Below are 19,912 nucleotides of genomic sequence, written 5' to 3'. Positions count from 1 at the left end.
AAAACCTCTATAAACATGGAAACAAAAATCCCACTGTTGGGCTCAGGAAACATCCAGAAGATTGCCTGACTGGAATTTAAACTTCACGGTTGACATCATTTCACAAGCCAATCAGCAAAACCGTAAAGTGCAAGGCTTCCGTGACAGGCCGAGCGGCCTCGAAAATAGAACAGAAGTCGGCCTCCCGAATGTGTGGTTATAAACTCGTTTTCCTGGGAGTTAATGTTCCTCAGCGCCGCCTTGGCAACGGCAGGACGCCTGTGAGCCTCTGTTTTGGGCTGCGGTGGCCCTCTGACTTCACCAGCCGCTGACAAGTAGCGGCAGTGAGGGCCATGGGTAAGAGCAGGCGAACACTCGCCCTGCCACTGGAAGCGGGGCCGGGCAGGGGGGCACAAGGAAGGAAAATGCCTTGTTTTCCCAAAGCGTGCGGCGTAACCGTAAGGCAGAGACCCAGACTTTAAAAAGAATGACTGCAATCCCGATTTAATCACATTTAACTTCTGTGACTTCATACCAGGTAATTCAGGGATACGGGTCTTAGCCTAAGTGAGACCTGCCTCAAATAACTGTTGTGAAAATAAGGCGAGGTCATTTTGTTAAAGCCCATGACAGTCAGTGTCAGACTCCATCGCTAAACCACTCAAGGAACCATGTTACCAATTAAATAATCATTTACTATGTAAGTAGAGAGATTCATGCTACAGACACACCCTCTGGAGAGCTCCGTCACAGTCCGGGCCGGGCAGGGCCGGCAGCGCCTTCCAGAACCTTAGCGAGGTTTCCCTCTCTGTCCTCTGGTCCGAAACAGAACCTGGAACTGCAGTGCCTCAAGCGATCAGAGCCTCCTCTGCGGGGTCTCTTCCCCGCGTGTCCTCTCCTGCTCCAGGCTGTGCCAGAAGCACTGAGGCTCCCTTAGAAGCAGATGCATCACGAATGAGAGCCCAGAATAGGCCGCGACGCTGGCGAGGGGGCTGCGAGCCGGGGGACGTTTTTGGAATGGCCATCTGGGAACACGTAGCAGAAACACCACAAGGCTGACCGCTCCCGGCACAGCCGCCTCCCTTCTAGGAATTAGTCTGAAGAACATAATTAAGGATGTTGGAAAAAGATTCAGATATAAGATGCAGTAGTAAAATGTTGGAGATAAACTTACATAAAAATATAGTTTTTATGTTTAAAATGATGTTGGAATATACAGCAATATCGGTACGAATTCTTGCTAAGTATGCTGTATTAAAAATAGTTTTTATAAACATTCATATATAATTGATGGGTAAAGAAATACATAGATAATCCTACATATATACAAATTCATTTTTTCTTATTATTGTATTTTATTTCTTCAATCAACCTATATTAGCTATTAAAATAAAATTATCTCATTTTAAAAATAAAACATGTACTTGCTCAGTTAAGATATTATTATTGATTGTCCATGTACATTTTTTTAAATGTTGCCCCCCACTTACAACTGGATCGATATAACAAAACAAAATTAAAATGTATTCTGTGTACTATTATTCTTTCTAATAGAGTACAATTTTGGCCAAGCCTCATAACTCTGTCGTCTTTCTTTCGTTTTAGAGTTCACCTGTTGCCACGTTTTTCGTACCTCTTAAGACGTCCCAGTGCTGCCTGGCCGAAGCGAACCTCTTCCTTTGGGAATGCGAGGACGTGCTGCTCCTATTTCTGTGGAAGGTCACGCTTGTCTCGTGGGAGTCTACCTGGCTTTTCCCAGCCTCTACTTCTCTCTCTCAGCACGTGCTACGTCGCAGGCTCACGCAGAGAAGAGGGCGTGACGCCTGGCCCGGGCTTCTGAGATGTTGGTGGCAGGGGCCTCCGCTTCTCAAACTGTATTCCGCATTAAGGACCCCGATAAAAACACAGGTTCTCTAACACAACTCTCACTTACATTAATTCAGAAAGTCCTGAGTGGTTTTTAGGCTGCCTGTGTCAGGGAGTTATTCTCATAATCAACGTATAAGAGACGTTGTATTGGTATGCTTAATGAAGTTCACAGTGTAAAATAAGCCTTTGAAATATGTTTGTTATTGCCGGTTTTCAATAAACAGCACAACTTCTAGAGATGGGTGACAAAGGTCCCTGCCTTGGTGTCTGCGCTTGAAACAGCCTCCCCGGTCACCACTCGTGGTGCAAATGAACAAGTAAACGAATACATGAATGAACAGTTGAATGACTGTGATTGATAGATCGGTAGATGTGTAGATAGACAGACAGGCAGGCAGGCAGACAGTAAAACACAGAACTCACAGGCAACAGCGTTACTCGGGGCCTCATGCTAACTGCTTGTTCCGCTGACCCATGCGATCAACACTCACGCCGGTAGCGCCCCTCAGTCCCCAGGCACTGGCTTCTTCACGCATCTCATCCCGTTGCCCCCCAAAAATCAATGTTATGGAAACTTGTGCCTTGTGCCTGTACCAACAAAGAGAGACGACGACAAGAACTTCTCCTCAGCCAAAGTTAACTTAAATGAATTCCATTTACGTCAGGCTCATCAAGTGGGCAGTGTGGGAAGTTTGGGAGGGTTTGATTGGCAGGTGTGTTTAGTTAAAAGGAAAGGTGAATTATCCAACCTATTAAATTAAATCCTTTTTCATAAATCACAACAGTTGTGACGGCCACGCTCACTCCTGGGGACCTTGAGATACATAAAGTGGAAAATGTAGGGAAGCATAAAAAATGGATGCTGTACATTACTCAGAAATAATAATGAATTATGTAAGAACCTATTACTTTTATGCTACTTACAAAAATACTCTGGAGGAGTACTTCAGGATATTAAACAATTTATATACAATTAAATTTGCATGATGTAGTTCTCTGAGAAACACGTTTAAAGTGTCATATTGATAATTTACATGTCTTCACATCGATACTGAATGTAAATAATTTTTTATAAAGTACTTCATAAGATCTAATTAAATTAGAAAACAAAATATTAGCTCTAGTTACATTTAATTCAATATTTAAATATTTATTAGTTATAATACATATTTGTCTTCCAAGTATAAGTAATTTTAAATTATTTAAAAATTAACTGTAAAAATCTCTATAAAGTATTTTAAGTTTTAATAACTGTATTTTTGAAGATACATCAAAGTTTGCACATTTGGGGTATCTATTTTTTTGACCACTAGTTTTAATAGAACACAGATTACATGATTGAGTATTGACTACTAAAACGTTTAAATCAAGGGAATAACATATTCATATTTCTTTTTGTATACTAAAACTTAGTGGATGTCTGGATAATATTTCAAAAACAGGAAAATCAGGAGACAGTGGTAACCATGTAGTTATGTGCAAAGTCCAGAAACAAGAGATCAAGTTGGGAGGGAGAAGTACATCAATAAAAACTTCACAAAAAAATTATTACGAGAGAAGGAAGAAAATGTATCCAAGTAAACATTTAGCAAACCGAAGAGATGCGGCACCTGGAGGAAATCCACAGGTCGCTCTCCCCGCCGCTGCCCTAGACTAAGGAGAGGCTGCCCGTTACAGAGAAAGCTCCCACTCAGGGGCTCGCTCAGCTCCGTGCATGCAAGTGAGGACTTCAACCCCGATCAGCTCAGACTGGTTGATGCAGGCGCACAGGAGGCTGCAATTCGTTCGGTTCTAATGGGTCAGGGCAGCTCATGGTCTCCTGGTCTAGCGGCAGCACAGTGTCCCTGGGACAGGGGCGGCGCCTGCGGTGGCTGACCCAGAGGCACGCAGTCTGCGGTGCTGCTGGAGCGCACAGCACGGGAGAGGCTGCCGCCAGCCCACGGCCACGAGACGTCTTTCGAATTTAAGGGAGTCCACCTTTTTATTTTCAATTTCATGAAGCTTAAAAAAATTTACATTACAGTTGACATTCAATAATAGTTTAGATTCGTTTCAGGCATGGAACATAGTGACTAGATGATCATAATTTATCTAGTGGTCTCCTCCTATTTCAAGTACCCACCTGGCACGACGCATTGTAATAGGAGTCTATCTTGATAGACAAATTCCTTCTTGTGGTTCCCATTAGAAAATTACTTTTCAGGGTTAATAGGCATTTGGAGGTAAAATGAAAATGGATTAGCGTAGACGACAAGGGCAAGGCAAGCCTCACTGTCACACCACGTTTCGTTTGCTTTCTTCCGCTACGGTGATTCTGAGAGCTTTGTTGAACATTGTGAACATCTTGAGCTGTATTGTCCTATGTCATTTTGTGGATTTGATTTCACTCCTGGAAAGTAAATATTTCAAAAATTAAAGAATATAGATTTTCAACAGGAGCCAAGTAATACAATAATCCCTTGGGTATTCATTTGAGGAGGGGGCGCCTAGCTGTGCCGCCCCAGACCATCTGTCCGGGCTCCGTAGCCTCGGTGTTTGCGAGGGAGCATGTGACCCAAGCTACCTCCCGTAGTCGACGCCTGATGGGGCTCTGCCAATGCAGGCTATGGCTGAAGCTATTTCTCAACAAGCCAATCGGTGCTTACAAAAAAGGACACTGAGCTTTATTTAATTGTAATTAATTTAAATTTAGATAACCATATTGGACCAGTATCTACCCTCTTGAACAACGTGAGTCTAAAGAAAAAAATCAATAACCTCATCAATAACTCTATATCACATGCCACCACCCTTGTTAATTTGTTCAGCAAAAGGAACGCAGCGGCAGCAGCGGCGACTGAAAGTGCCAACGGAACTAACGTGCGTTGACTCACTGTTGTTCTCCCAGAACCATCTTGTCTGTGGACAGAGTAAGTGGGGAAGTTCATTGCGGAGCTGCGGAAAGCCATCCTCCTTCACATTCTGAGGCGTTGATGCTGACACTGATTTATGAAATCCCTCCGGTGGTACTCCGTTTCATTTCCAGTTTTGTTAGGTGGAGGGTGCTCCTGTCCTTGCTTTAAAACCCTTTCTCCCTGCCAGGCTAAGCGCCAATGAAATCCATACTCTGACACATCCACAGGTGTTTGTTGATATAAATTGAAAAAACATCTGGACTTATCTTGGTAAGATTTCTTGTTCCGGGCTGACTCTGTAATTGGCCTGTTTTGAATATTCAGCTGCACATGCTCCTCCCGGGCACTACTTAGAGATCTGAGCCACTTAAGCTTGGGAGGGATCGGTGCAGGAGGGCGATAGACGTATTCGTTCAACCCAAGCAGATGGTCTCAAACCAGGAATGAGTAGCTTTCTCTAAAAATGTCTGCTTTTGCACACAAGAAACTCATTGGAGTTTAGGGACCGGGGTATTTGGAGTTGAGTACTCTCAAATATTCCTATTTCCAAATTTCAGAATATTATTCATTCCTGAACAAGGACCCAGGTTTACGCAGAATCATGGCAGGGCTGCTGTTGGAAGCTGCAGTTGTAATTTAGGCTTCAAGGCCAGATTCTCTCCCCGTGTTCATTTGTTGCCCAGTGATCAAGATGGTTGTTATGCCTTTCACAATATAAGGGAAAGCTCAGCCTCTGACCAAGCCTGGAGCGGAGATGATAAAGTTCTGAGACAGCCACGGGTTCTTTTTTGCTCTTTTCTTCATCTTCTCTGCTGCGGTAGCTAACACTCCCGCAGTTCCTGCGTTCAAGCCAGACGCACGGTGCCGCGAGGAAACGGGGCTGCTCGGAGCTGTGCTTTCAGTAAGCGCTTGGTTCCAGGTGACCTCTGTCTTGTTAGGTCATAGCCAGACCCCGCCCCGCCCCCCCCCCCCTCACTGTCTTCCAAACTCACTAGATCAGACAATGGGCATTAGATTTACATTCTTTAGGGTGTGTCAACTGACACACTTTTGGAATAATTACTACAATGGAAAATGTTGCAACCAAAAGACCCAGTGTGGATAGACCAACTGTTCTAACTAGTCTGGGCCCCTGTCTCAGCCTGTGTGGTCACGGGCGACCGCGGGATGTTAGCTTCCTCGTCCCAAACGCATTGGCTCTGGAGGTAACATTTGCCATCAAGTTCCCCACGGGAGCTTTTAATTTTCGGCTGAGCCTGCCGCTCCCTGAGTGTCTCCTCATAGGAAAAAGCATCAGCATTCTTCCAATGCTGGGACTCGTCTTCCAATCTCAGAGGAAACTTTTGTTTTTGGGGTTTTTTTTTTTTTGGTAATTTTGGATCCTTCATTTCCCTCACTCCCCACATGCCATGTATCTGCAGCTCCCCCTTGGCTCCTTCTTTGAAATGCATCCGTGTTCTGAGCACTTCTCACCCCCGACGCGGTCGCCGCTCTCCCTGAAGTCGCCAGCCTTGCCCTCCAGATGACGCGCTCGCGTCCCCCCGGCCCCCGCAGTGCACGCGGCAGCGCCCTTGGGAACACAGAGAAGGTCCTGTTGCCCCTGGTGACTCCCCTAACGTCCGCTAGAATTACCTGGTGTGCTCCTGCCACATTAAAATCAATTCACAATCTTGCCGTCCTGCGCAAGACCCCACGTGCTCCTGCCGGCATGGCCTGATTCCAGGTTCTCCTCCGACTCCCCGTGAGGAACGCCCGCACCTCCGCTTTGGCCCCTCAAGAACTCCCAGCTGATACATTTGTAATATTTCCCCCTTTATCCCAAGAGAGCTCTTTTCTGCATGTGGATTAGTCCTCACTTCTTTCAAGTCTACTCTCAGAGGCTCTCTGCTTCCCATGTGAACATGGTGTCTGAATGATTCTTTATTCCTTTACTGTGTTCTGTTGCAGATCCCACTTGTGTTCTTTTTAATATTATTATTTGTAATTAACGAAGTGGTTATTTACTCATTTGTTTATGTGCTCTATTACATAAAACGTGTAAGGGTAGTAATCGGGCCGTTTTCACTGGGGTATGTCTGGGTCCCCAGTCGCAGCCTTACTATTTATAGAGTTGTTCAAGGATGAAGGCATTATGTCACAAGCATTAGATTCATGCGTTTTACATCAAAACTCCCCATCCTTGCACTGTGGAACAAATAATTCTGAATCAATAAAACGGAACATTTATTTTTTTTGTAAAATAACCTTGAAAGCATTAGCAGGCTAATCAAGCCCCAGAGTCACAGGACAAGGCTGCAGGAGCGTGTGGCCCGATAGCTAGTGTGCGAGGCTGCTGTCTTCTGACCTCAGGCTGCTGACGCCAAGCCCCGCAGACTGCGGGGCGTGTGAACAGCAGGAGCCTATTTCCCACAGTTCCGGGAGCTGGAAGTTTGATCAAGGTCAAGGTGCCAGCAGGGAGAGGTTCCGGGGAGGGCTGCCCTCTGCGCCTCGGGTGGCTGAGGTCTTGCGTCCCCACATGGCAGACAGTCAGCAGAGGGCTCTCTGGGGCCTCTTTGACAGGAACACAGATCTCCCCGGATTCCCACAACCGCACAGAGCACTCAGCTCCTAGGTTGGGGGTGTCACTCGGAGAAAAAACCCAAAACACTTGCCACCGTCCTTGCCTGCCTCCCAGAGCTCTGGCTCGAAGATTTTATCTGGATGGAAAACCAGGCTATACAGAAGATGGCTCCCAATCTTCTCCCAAAAGAACAGAGTTTGCTTTTGAGAAGGTTAAATCTTCACATCAAAAGGTCCTCTCTGCTTGTCTCTCCTAATGTGGAATCAATAGTCAATGACTCAACTGTCCTCCTTATGGAACTAGAAAAATAAGGGCAAACTAAGTTCAAATAAGCATTAGGAAGTACATTTTTAAAACAAGTCTTACAGATCGAAAAAGAACAATAAACACCTTGTTCACATACAAACCTGTCTGGCTACATAAACTCCCTCAAGAAACCAGCTCCTAGAATGAGGTATGCATTCTTTGTCATAATTAGTGACTCTTTTCCTCTGAAGATACGCGGCATAGAGAAGACCTGAGAAAAACCTTTGGGCCTAGGGCTGTCTTCTATCGCTGTAAACACAGGTGCCCGTGTGCGCCCGCATGCGTGGAGAAAAATAAATATTCTTCGGACATTTTGTTTCTTTTATCATTAGAAGTAAGACATGGACAAACAATAGGATATATTCTCTAATAAAAAATTATGGGGCTTCTCATATTTGCCTTCCTCCTAACTTTCCTTCTTCTCCTCCTTCATGGTCGCAATCAATGTTATTTTTGAAGATTCTTTGAAAATGAGTGGAGACAGAAGAGAGATTGTTTTAACCTATAGTAAAATAGACCTCTCTAACTATGGTAGATAAAATGATGGCACTTCAAAAATGATTGCATGGAGAGTTAAAACTGCTAATTAACCGACTTTGAAACAGGTCCTTCTGGAGGATGGGCCCACTATGATTGCAAGGTTCCTTGTACGTGGAAGAAGTTGACAGAAGGGGACTCGAGACACAGTGTCGTGAGAGACTCTTGGTGCAACGAAGAAACAGTGATGACTTTTTTCTTATGTATGATCAGAAAATTTTATCGCCACACATTCAGATTTTATAGCTGTAAAATGATCACCTATAATCTTGTAAGATAAACAAGCTACCTCACCTGCTGCCCATTTTAGGGATTGTTTATTAAGTTAAATAAAGGAAGAATATGCCTTCAAACAAACAGACTAAATTAGACCTTCCAAAACACTTGTCACTAAAAAAATGGCTTGTTGAAACTGCACATAGGTTAAATGTATGCCACAATCTGAATGGAAAAATTAGCTCTCGGGGGTTGCAATTACAAGCCTACTTAGTTGCCATGGTGATCGCACAGCCTATGGATTTGTTAGATAAAGACATCAGAGGTGCTGAGAATGGACAGTATATTTTTTGAATCACCAAATGCCAAGTGTCAAATCTTTTGCAGTTCTCTTGCCAAATATACATACACACATACACACACATACACATATACATGTATCTGGACTTGGAAGTGAGGGATTGAGGAGAGGAGCAAGGCTTTGGGAGAGTGAAAAAGGGAAGATTACTAGAAATGTTTAAAGAGAATATGTTAATGTTCAAAAATGACTTGAACATTAACGTCCTGTTGTGTATTAAGGGCTTGTTGGGGTTTCGGTGTGACTTTTCAGGTGGAAGAGCGAGACCAAGCTCTTGGGGCATCCATCCTTTACACTCTTAAAAAATTAAAGAAACAGATTTTCCCATCAATCCTCTGGAAGGAATGTGGCCCTGATGCTAAACCTGACTGAAGACCCTCAGGTCCTATTTCAGACCCCGAACTCCAGAACTATATAACAATAAAATTGCTTTGTTTTAAGCCATCGAGTCTGTGGAAATTTGCTACAGCAACAACAGGCAACTAAATACACTAATCTAAGCACAAGAGATGTGTCTATAATTTGTCACTGGTCCTAAAACATCAACTCTGTTGTCTTCATGGTTGGTCTCGAATTGTGTAAGCGTGGATATGATCTCTCTTCATGTGTGTATGGGTGAGTATAGCAAATTTGCACCAAAATAATGTAAATATAAGGCACAGGTTTATTTATATAGAGGCTTGATTTAATCTTTAAAAAGTAAATAAAATTCAAAGATTATTAACTTTGGAGAAATTGGGTTAAAATGAACAATGAAAGCATAGAAGCTTACATTTTTAATTTTCATTCCATGGTCAGTAAGGATGAGGTAGTGAAAACGAACAAGAGTAAATAAAGGTGATCATTTAGAAAGTTGGAAAGGCAGCTTAAGCTACAAAACTGTATATAACTTGTGAGCACTTAGAGACATTGATTGATGAGCTATAAGGCTTCTGGCTCAGCCAAGGCATAAAGCAAGAGCCGCTGAGGTTTGCGAATTTGTAGTCTCCCTGTAGAAAAGCAGGGGAAAGAACATCTCAGCATAATAAGAACACTAATCTATTAAAGACTTAAGACTTGATCCATTTATCCTTGTAATTCAAATGCTAATTCAAATACGGACCTGATATATTGTGTTAACAACCCTTTCTGACTATCATGGCATACCTGGAATTCTCTTATCTAAAATATGGTAATTCCTGGACTTCCTCTTTTCCAGCCAAGAATGGCTTAAGTGCAATCCTGGAGTAGTTTCCTCTGAGAGATCTTTCTCTCTCCCTCTGCGAGTGGGAAGACACTGTTTCCCCAGAAATCATAGATTAAATGGATTAAGTGTAATTTGTGTTAGAATATTGAATTTCAATCACCAACTTCAACCCATGGGTTGATTTTCCTAAATTTTCTCCTCCTCGATTTTACGTCCTCATGCACTCAAATAATTAATTTTCCCTGTGTCCTTTATCCCAAAGGTTGGTGCATTCTAATTTCCTGTACTATCATCTCTATGATACAGTATTGGAAAAGTCAATTCCCTCGGATTTCTGCAAAGATACACCTAAATGATATCCATGGAGATAGAAAGGATAATTTTTCTGACTGGGCTGACACATGTTGTCTTTAAAATACACGATAGTTATCTGTGCCATTGGCTAATTGGTTTTACTAGTAAATATGGACTCGATTCTACTTTCTCGTCCCAACTGAAGATGGCTTTTCATTTCACTTCTTTACTTAGAAGAACAGGAAGAATGACAACATATACATTTTGGAAAAAATTACTCTGGTTGTAGTTAGGATGGAACAATGATAGAATTGTGTGCAAAACTAGAGGTGAAATAAAAAAAAACAGAGTATTATAATACTCTATCACATCATATCTCAAAGGTTCTGTAAAGCTCAACTATTTTAACTAAAACTTTTTTTTGCCATTTTGGGAATAATCAAAGTAAGAAAAAAATTGTATTACCTCTTTTCCCCATTGTTTAAATATAAATGATAACTCTTAAAAGTACATGTGCCAAAAAGGGAAGGGAACATGGCATCACCGGGATTGGAAAAAGTACATTTCACATTCCATAAGCACGTAATTTCAAAATGATATGATGTGAATTGGACCATATTTAAAAATACCACCCATGATTCTGTACAAGAGAAACTATAGTTCCATGAGAAATTAAATAAAGAAAATTCTAACAGAAACGCCACAGAGCATTATGCGTATTGGCACAAAGACAAATCCAACAGGGGGATCCACGTACCCAGTGCCGTTTTTTGTCCTGAAACAGAAGGATTTGAGGTGGTAGGTGAGGAGACTATAATGCGTCAACAAACAATATCGGTATGAGGTCACCCTTCCTTCAGACCACATCTATTATTCATATGACCCTAAAATACCATGTAGAATATAGAGCATATTTCAAAATCAAGGAAAGCAGTTCTATAGTGAGGCTGCCCTGGGAATTAAAGGAGTGACAATTGCTCACCCTCTCCCCGCCAGTGAGCTTCCCTGAGTGGCTCAGGACTGGATGACCACAGGCTGCCAGGCACTCCTACCAGAACACAACCCGGAGAGCTGGGTATGGGGGGTGAATTGCCTCTATGAGTTTTCATGGTAACAGCAAAGCTGGACTTGGAGCCCAGGAATTTTGACCCAACAGTTTATTGTTTTTAACCTTTCTGTATGTGTGCCTTCCCAATAGAAGATGAATTGGATCATCTCCATCCTGGACCAGCTGGCCTATTTTTCTGGAGTCTGGGCTCTTTGGCAATTATAGGGTGATAAACACTCTTCTGAATAGTTTGGTGCAAGTGGATCTCTGCCAGAAAAGGACCATGAACCATATTCGAAAGCTTTTCTAGTCTCTATGTTCAAGAAATTACATACAGATGGATTTCTCTTGCCAATCTGAGGTTGCACAGCAAGTCACAAGTAACTTCCTGGAGGCTTGCTATTGGCAAACTTCATGACCCGGAGAACACCTGTGTCAGAACCACCTGGAGGGCTTGTTAGAGACGTGAGGTCGGCAGGCCAGCCTGGTTCAACATGGTCTGCATTAGAGTTTTGAAATCTGCCAAATCACAAGTGATCGTTTTGATGCCAGTTAGCTGAAGTACCCTAGATGTCATGGGCTTTGGGCAACAGAGGCAATGTGTCAGGCACCAGGAGCGGGGTTTTTAGTTTATTTAGACTCCATGTACTGAATAATCCAAGTTTCCACTCATGCTCCCGATTCTCCCATGGAACTAAGACAGGCCACCCAACAGGAAGTGTGGGTCATTGTCCGAACGTGCACGGCGGGCTGTCCTTGTCTGCGCTGTTATAACCCCCAAGACAATGTGAAGCACAGGGAATCATTGTCAGAACGGTAGCAAGTCATCAGAGGAAAGAGTGTAAAGCAAATACAACAACAAGTAACCAAATGTTTTTTCAACCAAATAACAAGCAACTAGAAGATGTAAAAACTGTGATTTGTTTGTAATGTGTGGGGAAGAAAACAATTATTTTAGTCAACAAAATAGAAGCCCAGATGTAGATTGTCAACACAAGACAGCAAGCTAACTTAACCCAGGCCCTTAAGGGTCCCTATGTCAATATGAGGACAAAGACATTGGTAAAATTTTAAAACTGTTAATGAGATTGAGAACCCAGAAATAGACCCATATATATATGTTCAACTAATTTTTGACAAAGATGAAAAATCAATTAATGAATGAGGGTAATATTTCTAATAGGTGGTGCTGGATCCATTGTACACACACAGACAATACAGACATATACACACTAACCTTGACTAAAAATTCTTATCTTATACAAAAATTAACTCAAATTAGATTATACATTTAAGTGTAAAATAAAAATTACAGAACTTTCAAAAAAACTTGAAAACATCTTTGGGCCCCAGAGTGACAAAGAAGTGTTAAACACGATACCAAATCTTTAAAAGTATGTCTCTCCAATCATTTATTCAATTCATTCCTTCGACAATTTTTTATTGTTTATATCCTCTCAAAATGTATACGGGGACCCTTAATGCCCAATGAGATGGTATTAAGAGGCAGGGCCTTTGAGAACAGACCCCTCCACATGAGGTTACAGACAAAGACAGTTGTCTGAACCAGGAAACTCTCACCAGACGCAAAATCTGCAAAAGCTGTGAAGTCTCCAAAACTGTGCAAAGTACATTTCCATTGTTTATAAGCCACCCGAGCTATGCTATTTTGTTGGTAGAGCCTCCACAGGTTACAACGATCAACATTTCTGACTTTAAAACAAACCATGTGACGAACTGGGCTTTGCTTTCCACGCCAGACTCACGCCGCAGCTCACTTCAGCCCTTCAGTTGCTTCCTTTCGGATCAAGGATTCACAATCTTTATGTGAGCCTCCTTGAAATGAGTTTTGAGTACATATGCAATGAGCTTTTAAAGAAATTTATATGATATGGATAATATATTTTCGAGTCCTTGAGTATTGGAGAAATACATTCTACTGGCTTTCCACATAAACGGTTTTTGACTGATTATAGATTTTCCCAGGTAGTCGGCTTCCTTGCCAAAGTTATATAGGCATTGCTCTGTGGGCTTTGGGCAAGATTTCCTGCAGGAGAGAAAAGACAAAAAAGATAAAAAGTGTCTGGATTTTTTTGAAATTCATTACGTTTGCTTGGAAATAATAACTGGACCCCAATCCCACCCAACATGGTTGCCACTTTTCTTTTCTATTTGAGTAAGCTCCTGTATTTATTTTTTAGTCTCAATAGTCAGCTTCTTTTCCTAGTGCACCCTTATAACCTTTCATTCTTATTTTAAAAATGCATCGAATGCATAATCCAGACATCTTCTAAAAGACATTCTGTTTTTTACAAACATGGGTGTCAAAAAAGCTCTTTTGGCACAAACTAAAAAATATGTAAAGGCTTCACAAAGAAGCAGACACAAAGTGGAGGTTCCCAAAGCATTTTGCTAGTTTTCCAAAAGCTTCCACAGGATTTTGATGACCAAAGACACGCCCAGGGAGTGTTCTGTCCCTTTGTCCAGTTTTTTTTTTCTTCCAGCCTCCACTTGACCATTTGTACAATGAACTGTCGCTCTGAGAATTTTGTCACACGCCTGTGTACCAGTCCTCTAACAGGGCCTCTGACCAGTACTAAGACCCTTTCTAGAGCATTCATTCATGACTTGGTGAGCCAACGGCCGGAGCATAAGGTGGCCTGCCCCGCCGATGCGCCACAGCCACCTTGCAGGACTGGATGTGTGGGTCAGTGCTGTGCCCCCCAGAGCGGAGACTCTGTAACCCCTGCTCCTAGCCCTTCTTCTTTGGCTTGTTTTTATACTTGCGCCTTTTCATTGTGAAAAATCAATACAGGTGCAGCATTTGCCAAAAGAAAAATGTCACTGTGGCCTCTTGGTCCTTCTCTTCATGCACCGGGCACTGGTGGAAGCTCCCTGTCATGTTTAACGCTGGTGGACACGCGGACGTGCGCATCTTCTAAGGCGATTAACGGTCCCCAGCAGGCGCTTTGCGTCCGCTTCACCTGCACGTCGCGCTGCCCCGCTGGCTCCAGAAGCCATTCGACACTTCACATGTGGGGAGATAAATGGCTTTGGGGGAGACACCTGGATCCCCTTCCACTTCATGTACATTTATACGTACCTCAGGGCATGCTTCACAAGAGAGGGAGATGAAACTTCAGCAGCAGCCCTCGATTTCCTCAAAGAGCAAGCCGAAGCTCTCAGCCAAATTTGGGTCGAGGCCGCGGAAACGGCGCTAGTTCTGTACAACGGCAAACAGGACACACTGAAACCCGCCTCTGCTGGAGAACGATGAATTCACTACCCCTATCTTATAAATCAGAGCCATGCAAATCAAGATCACAATTAGATGTGTTAATCTATGACCATAATATCAAAATGAAAGAGGCCTCACAACGCATGTGCTGACGTGCGTGTGGCATCAGGGCACCCCTGCACGTCTGAGGGGAGGGGCCATTGGAAAGGGTCTCGGGAGGCTGGGAGAAGAGAAGGCTGACGGCAGGGGGGAGGAAGTAGGGGGCGGTCCTGGGTGCCTGGACCCCCAGAGAGCGCCTCGTGGGATTTGCTTTTAGATTCCGCACCGGCTTCTCGCCGTGAAGGCAAACACACCCGCACACACACACAGTTCTCGTGTTTTGCCCGCGGGAAGGGAAAGAATAACTATTTTGAAATATGTCCAGATCATTCTCCATAGCACATGTCTAGTCTCCTTGGGAAACCGCTAGACCAAATCTTACTGCCCTAAGGGCAGGGACATCAGCCAATGCAGCCCCCTCCCCCCCCTTCTCTGTCACCCAAGGAAGGAAAATAGAGTGTCTATGAACCTCTCCTGAGGCTCACAGCCCAGAGACTGGGCCCACTAAAAGGCTGAAATTTAATCATAGGTAAGTTGTTAAAGACACTTGAGGACAGCAGACACCTGAAGACAAGAGACAAAAGGACATGAATAAGGACACCGGGGGTCACTGTAGCCTCTGGCAAACTCACAGCTACAGCAAACTCTAAACACAGAGCAGCCCTGAGGTAGAGTAACATAAAACCTTAAACCAAAGGCCTATTTATTTCAGGTTCTATTACCTTATATACTATGTCCAGCTTTCCAGACATAGCTGACTCAGTAAAGACAAGGAAAAAAAGTCCCACGAGACGAAACAGGCCCCAGGGCCAAACTCAAATAGGACAGATTTTAGAACTATACAAGAAGGATTTAAAATCACTAAGATTAATATGTGAAAGATGCCAATGGGAGAGGTAGGCAAGGTGAGGGCGAGAGAACATCTGAGCAAAGTAAGCAGAGGTAGAAGAACTAAGATGCAAAAGAAAAAGAAATAAAAAATACATTGTAATAGGAAAGAAAAGGGTCTCATCAATACACTGGACATGGCCTCTCCCATCACTCCCCTCCAGCGCCGTACCAGAAGCCTGGAACAAGTCTAAAACAACGGGAGGGTACACAGATATGAAAGGAAGAATCACAACTATCTTTGTGTATAGATGATGTGACTGTAATCCAAAAAGATAAGGAACAAAAAAATTCCTGGAGCAAATAAGCCAGTGTCACAAGACTGTAAGATAGAAGGTTAATAAGCAAAGTGCGCTTGTTAATCTAATCCATAAGCAATGAACAAATAGGATTTGAGTTTTTTGGGTTTTTTTGTAAGAAGCCATTTTAAACAGCACCAAACGGTTTTTCTAAAAACGCTGTGGAATATGGAATGACATGGAGAAACTAAATGCGCATTTGAAGGATGATAATCAGAAAAGGCTGCAGGCTGAACGACTGACATTGCAAGACACCCTGCAAAACACAGAATCACAGAGGCCGGAGGAAGGCAGTGATTACCAGGAGTCGGGAGAAGAAAGTTGACAGTGAAAAGTACAGGAAATTTTTTAAGGTAGTGACATCATAATATATAACATTATTCATTTGTCAAAAATCCTTTGAACCTCACAGCATAAAGATTAAACTTTGATGCATGCAAGTAAAAAGTACTTAGAACGCTGGCTCATCTCAGAAAGCAGGCGGACGGACAGCAGAACCTATTTAACCAGGGCGTGACCTGACCTCACCGACAGGCACAGGAGGGCAAGCAGGCAGCCTAAGGAATTCTGGGAGAGCGTGGAATCCAAGAGCAAAGGCAAAGCAGACCTGACGTAAGCGTTGTGCCTTCGCAGGTAAAGTTCCCTACAGTGCACAGGTCTGTCCCACTATCCATTTATGATCAAATAATTAAGCAATTGGAGGGTAGAGGAAGGGAGCCATGTTTCCCGCGCGTGGAGCAGGAGTTTACAGAAAAGCAAAGGGAGAAAGCCAGAATGACCCATGTGCATACACCCATTTTTAATACAAAATAAATGCTAAGGGTTGCATATACAAGTATGTATAGATGTGTGTGTGTGGGGGGGGCGTTGTATTTGGACATATGCAGAGAGAACCTAAAATAAATAACACCCCAGGATCAATGGGCACAGCGAGTGTCCGGCTCTCTGTGTTTTAATACCCTTTTCAAGTGAAAGGAACCAAGGCCTCTGGGAGAAATGGGAGCTCTTAGGATTGGAGCGTGGAACATAAAGATGAGCCTATAGCAGGTCATAGTATCAGAAAGGAAGGCTGTCCTCAAACCATCAAATAATCTCCCAAAGATGTGCATGTGCCAAAGGGGCGTGTGCGGGACCTGAGGAAGCACCTGATGGCCAAAGTCCAAACTATTTGAGCAACAAAACAAATCACTGGTTTAAGCCTGAAATGTATAAGGCATATTCATGGTTTTATAAATGAACGAACAGGGATGAGACAAAACTCCAGAGCAGAGGAATTCAAAATAAATTATGGAGATACCCCACTATAAATGAGGGAGAGCACGCTTTTCTTAAATGTCAGTGCTGAGAGGAACTTCTTTCTCAAGAGGACAGAGGGGACGGGGATGGAAAAAGAGTCATGACACAATGAAGAAATCGGACAAATGCTACTCCCTCAGCCAGGCCAACGCCAGTGGCCATAAATCACGTTGACAATAGGGCTCCTTGATGTGGTGAAAACAGCCCTTGGCCGCTGCGACCTTCCTCCCCGAACCCCGAACCCCAGTGCCATCATAAAAGTATCAGGAACATTCTAATTGTGGTACAGCCTAAAATATACTTGACTGGTGGTTCTCAACATTTTCAAGTCTGAGGAAGTGTCACATCCAAAAGGAGCCCGATGAGACTTGACAACTAAATGTAATAAGGCAGCTGCCGTCAAATCCTAGAACAGATTAAGGGCCTTAGATTAAAAACTAAGGAAGTCTGAGTAAACTATGGACGTTGCGTATCAATATTGGTTCACTAATCATAACCAAAGATCTCTACTTATTAAATAATATGTTAATACAATGGGAAATTATGTGCAGGGATATATTAGAAATCTGCATTATCTGTTCATTTTTTTTTCTGTAAATCTAAAAGTCTTCTACAAAATAAAATCTATGAGCAAAAAAGTAACTAGGTAAAATAATTATTTTATTGAGTTGTAAGTTTTTAAAGGAAAGGTGATGGGAAGGGTAAAACAAACAGGGACCCTTAACTGGGAAGAACGTGGTGGAAGAGAGTGGATGTAGGGAAAGCACTATGGAGAGAATCCTGGTTTGGCCCGAGAGCCCATAGCGAACTGAGGCACCGCTTAATTTAAAAAAAAAGGAAAGAAGTGTTTTGGTATATGTTCTGTACTGTGTACATGTTGAGGCAATCAGTCAATGGTTAAGGACTTTCTTTTTTTTATTTTAATACAATAACTACTTCCCTAACCAGTGTTAAGGAAACAGTTAAGAAGAATATACGTGTGTATGCAAGAGCGGTGGTGTGGTCAGCTGACTGAGGACCTGTGGGGCAAGTATTTAAATGTAAAGAGTCAGGAACTGGCTAGTTTATTGCCGGGAGGTTTGAAATCCATTACACTCAGGTGTTTTCTGCAGTCTCTGCCTTTGCTACCCCGGCCTTTGGTGACCTGCATTGCCTCTGGGGCTCTCAGGCTGAAGTCACCCCAACAGCGGGATGTGGCTTGAAGGTAAGGAAAAGCATCATCATCGCCTGATCAATGAGTCATGCTCTGTTGAATCAGAATTGGGCATCTTACTTCAAAAACAATAACTAATATATTTTTTAATTCACTTATGTCATCTTCAAAATGAAACTTTAATATGAAATATACAGTTGCTTAATTAAAAAAAAAATCATGTGGACCTGGCTGGGTGGCTCGCTTGGTTACAGCGTTGCCCCAATGCACCAAGGCTGTGGGTTCAATCCCTGCTCAGAGTACACGCAAGAGCCAACCAATGAGTGCATTAATGGTGGAACAAAAAATCGATGTTTCTCTCTCTCTCTCAAATCAATAAATAAAATTTTAAAAGCAACTGTGTGGGTGTTTATTAGGCTCTAAGTTAATAGAGGCTTTATTTTAACATGCACTTTCTAGACTTTTTCTTGTTACCTACAAGGGCTCGTCCTCAAATTGTGTGGAGTTATTCCTTCCCATGGAGAAAGTGAGGCTGGCCTGGTCTTCCAGAAATCTCTACTCTAAATTAATATTGAAGGATATTTTATTTTCCTTGTAGGGTATATATATATATGGATAAACAGTTGAAGAACTAATTAGGAAGAAACAGAAAAGAAGGCACAGTCCATTTAGAGAGAAAGACTATGTCTTTAATATGCTAGGCATTTTGACACTGAATTTCTCGTCAACTTGATTGGTAAATAGAATTATCACAAGTTTCCTATAGATGAGAATCTCTCCAGAGTTAACAGGTTGGTAAGCAGCATAGTGAAGTCTCTCTGCAGACTCTAAAGCCCACGTTTAGTCCCAACATGTTTTTCTGTAAAATGATTAACTTTTTATTTCCCTGAAAAGAAACTCCCTTTCCTCTTTGCACTAAAGAATTTATTACTCGTAAGTTCCCAGAGGAAGGAAACTCCTTCTTTTACTATAAAGATGCCTGGACGTGAACATTTCCTGATTTCTGAAGTCGATACGGTGGTTCCTAGAATGTCGCGCTGAGCAGGGCTATTGACAAAGACCCCTCAAGTACAGAACATTATCTAATCAGCAGAGCGGCAGGTACGGAAAGCAGACCAGACTGAGTGGCTTGAAATTCATGTTATGCCGAGCAAAATTTTGGGTTTGTGTTTGGCAAGATGATAAATTAAAGATATGGGGATAGTAAAAAAATAAAATAAAATAGTCTCCAGGCAAGACAGAAAGGAAGCCTCCATTGAACTGAGAGGAGAAAAAAGAGGAGGAGGAAGACAAGGAAGAGGAGAGAGAGAAAAAAATACAACTCATGGGGTAAAGAAAAAAAAAGGAGTTAAAAAAATCAGGGACTGTAATTATGTCCTGAAAGAACTTTAGCTGTGCAGATCGACACAGGTCTCTGAGTAGAATTATTTATGGCAAAAGCTGGATTAACAATTCTGTGCTCATCCAAGTCTAAAACAGCCTCCCGCCTTCTAGCCAGGGGCTCCGGTAGGAAGACCGCTGGGAAGCGGGAGCGCGCGGAGCGCGCGAGCGCCAGGGCCCTCTGCAGGCGAGCCCCGCGAAGAGAGTGGGGAGCCGCCACCCGGGGCAGCGCCAGGGACAGGCGAGAGGGGGCCGGGGGCCTGCGCAGAGACTTGCCCAGCCCCCTGCAGAGGCCTGCCTCCCTGAGGTTGG

This window comes from Pteronotus mesoamericanus, unplaced genomic scaffold (assembly GCF_021234165.1).
Source record: "Pteronotus mesoamericanus isolate MK-2021 breed Mesoamerican mustached bat unplaced genomic scaffold, CSHL_Meso_final contig_220, whole genome shotgun sequence".
Taxonomy (NCBI): Eukaryota; Metazoa; Chordata; class Mammalia; order Chiroptera; family Mormoopidae; genus Pteronotus; species Pteronotus mesoamericanus.
This window is presented reverse-complemented; position numbering follows the sequence as displayed.